At 33.7% G+C, this 3,096-nt stretch overlaps 1 pseudogene; it reads right to left on the bottom strand.

Moving 5' to 3' along the window:
• Positions 1-1,958: 1,958 nt before the first annotated feature.
• LOC144318220 (nuclear nucleic acid-binding protein C1D pseudogene) lies at positions 1,959-2,697 on the bottom strand (annotated as a pseudogene).
• Between the last annotated feature and the right edge of the window lie 399 nt (positions 2,698-3,096).

Genomic DNA, 3,096 nt, shown 5'->3' with positions numbered 1-3,096 from the left:
AAGATCTATAAGGAAAGGATAAACCACTCAATAGAAAAATGAGCAAAAACCATAAACAGGAAAAAGCATGGCTGATAAACACATAAAGAGGTATTTAACCTCAGGGGTGACAAGGAAATGCAATTCAAAGCCCCAGTGAGATGCTGTTTCACGTTCACATTTCACGTTCACTTGAACAGCAAATACTAAGACGTCCAATAACCTAAGTGTTGGAGAGGATGTGGGATATCTCTTACTCGTTGGAATATAAATTGGGATAACAACTTCAGTTGTTCACAAACTCGACATTTCAACAATTCCATTCTTAAAATATTTACCCGAGAGAAACTCAAGCTTTCACTGCAGAAATATTTACAGTAAAGTCTGTAGCTACATCATAACAGAAAAAGCTTGGAAAATCTCAAATGTTCCCTGACAGAGAATAGGTAACTATATTTTTGGTATCTTCAAACAGTGTGTTATTCTATGGCAATGAAAGTGAATGAATTATAGAGGCCCTAAAATACTCATGAACCTTTCAAACTTCTTATAATACATACTGTGCTCGTTAATTATCAGTACTTCATCTTATGTAATATATGTATTTAATTAACTGCATCTCACACATTTTAGCATCCAGTAATTTTATTACTGCTCAATTCAAAACATTTTCTTATAATTCTTTCTTTTAGTAATGCGTTATCTAGAAGTGTGTATCTTAATTTCCAAACATAGGTTTCTTTTTTTTATTTTATTTTATTTTATTTTATTTTATTTTTTTTATTATTTTTTTTTCAAACATAGGTTTCTTTTTTCTACTTCTTAAAAATCTATTTCTGTTTAGTTACAAATAACACAATCTATATAATTTATTCCTTTGAAATGACTTGCGATGTGTCTTATATCCCATGAAGTGGTTAATTTCTGCAAATGTTTGAAAAGAATGTAAATTTTACACTTCTTTTGTGTAATATCCAATATTTGCCCCTTAGGTCACTTTTACTTATTATTTCATTGAAATCCGTATCTTTACTAATTTTTGTCTTATTCTTTCAATAATTGAAAAAATTGTTTTACAGTCTCCCACTATAATTATGAAGTCCTTTCTTTTGTTTTGTCATATTTTCCCCTTTATTTATTTTGAGGCGATGTTCAGTATATAAGAATTGAGAACTGCTGCGTAGCTTTCTTTATACTCTGGGAAAGTTTTTTTACTTAAAGTCTATTTAACTGATAATAACATAGATATAACCAGCTTTCTATTCATGAATGTTGCTACGGTAGACTTTGATTCACACTTAGACTTTCAATTTTCCCATGCCTCCATCTATTAGAGAGACTTTTCATAAATAGTATTTGCTTCTCTTGTTTCTTCTATTTACTTTTCTTGCTGTCTTTGGATTAGATACTTAAAAATTCACTCCATATTGGCTTTGGCTAGTTTAGAAGCTACACACAATGTGTCCAGTCATTTAGTGGTTCCCATGGAAGTTATTACATGAATTCTTAACTTATCAGTGTTTAAAGTTAGTACTTTTATTATTCTCCTAGAGAGCTGTAGGACCTTACGACACTTTCACTTCAATATCTCACTCTCAGCTTGTTTATTACTGTCGTAATTCATTAGTGTTCTGAATTTTCAATTTTTAAAATGTCCACATGCTATTATAATTATTTTATATAGTCAGTTACCTCATATTTCCTACTTTATTTTTCATTCTTTCTTGCATACCTCATCTTTCATCTTTTTTTTTTTTTTTTTTTTTTTTTTTTGAGTAGGCTCCATGCCCAACATGGGACTTGACAGCCCCGAGATCAACCCTCATAACCCTGAGATCAAGAGTCCCATGCTCTACCGACTGAGCCAGCCAGGTGCCCCACATCTTTCATCTTCTGCCAGAAGAGTGTCTTTTAGAAAGTTTGTCTTTTCTGTTTAGAAGCTTCTAAGAAATCACATGTTTCATTATATGCGTGTGTATTTACTTGTTTATTTTTACTTTTGTTGCTTTTGGAGAGTGCATTTTTTTAACATTTGCTTTTCCTTTTTTGGCAACTTTGGATGCATTTTTAGGTTTTGATTCCCAGAGGGCATTTTTCACAAATCTTGAAGCTGCATCTTTGTCCAGCTTGCCAGCCGTTGTTTACTTGTCTGTTACTTCCTTGACCCTGTTCATGTATACTCTGATTCTTTCCCATTCCTGCTTTACTGGAAACCCAAAACATTGAATTTAATGTGTAAGCAGGAACTAAATCCACTTTTGCTTGTTCAAGGAGATCCAACTTCTGCAACAACTCATTTCTGGAAACAGACATTGTGGTCGTCAGCATCTTATCCACAGCACCGATGGAATTCTCAAATGTAGATAAATACACATGATTTTTTTAAAAGATTTATTTATTTGAGAGAGAGAGAGAGAGAAAGAGAGAGAGCATGCATGAGCACATGAGTGGGGGTTGGGGGTGGGGATTGGCAGAGGGAGAGGGAGAGAGAATCCTTGAACAAACTTCCAGCTGAGCACAGAGCCTGTTGCAAGGTTTGATCCCAGGATCATGACCTGAGACCATGACCGGAGCTGAAACCAAGAGTCAGCCATTTAACTGACTGAGCCACCCAGGCACCTCAATATTCATGATTTGTACTGGATAGTCTTCATTAATTTCTTTACCTGGCGTTATGACCAACTCATTGGTCTTCACTGCTGTCTCTGGAGAGTACATTTTTTAATCTGAGGAATTTATTTCATGTTATGGAAAACTCTCAGCTATTGCTTTTTTAAAAAATATTTTCTCCTATCTAATATTTGCATTTTATTTATACTAAAATGCTAAAGATGAGCATCCATAAATACACTACCCTGCTAAAGAACTAGATGCTGATCATGCTACAGAATCAAACTTTGCTCTTCCCTTCTCTTGTCCCTCTCCCACTCCCTGAGATAACCAGCTTCCTGGATCATCTTCTCCTTGCTTTAAAAAAATGTTTTAATACATAATTTTTTAGTTTTGTATAAATTTTCAGCTTTATACGGTGATGTCATACTAAGTCTTTGACTTCCTAGTGCTAAAATCTAAAATTTGGTTTCTAAAGTGAATCTATGTTGAAGGTATAGTTCATTT

This window comes from Canis aureus, chromosome 8 (assembly GCF_053574225.1).
Source record: "Canis aureus isolate CA01 chromosome 8, VMU_Caureus_v.1.0, whole genome shotgun sequence".
Taxonomy (NCBI): domain Eukaryota; kingdom Metazoa; phylum Chordata; class Mammalia; order Carnivora; family Canidae; genus Canis; species Canis aureus.
This window is presented reverse-complemented; position numbering and strand designations above follow the sequence as displayed.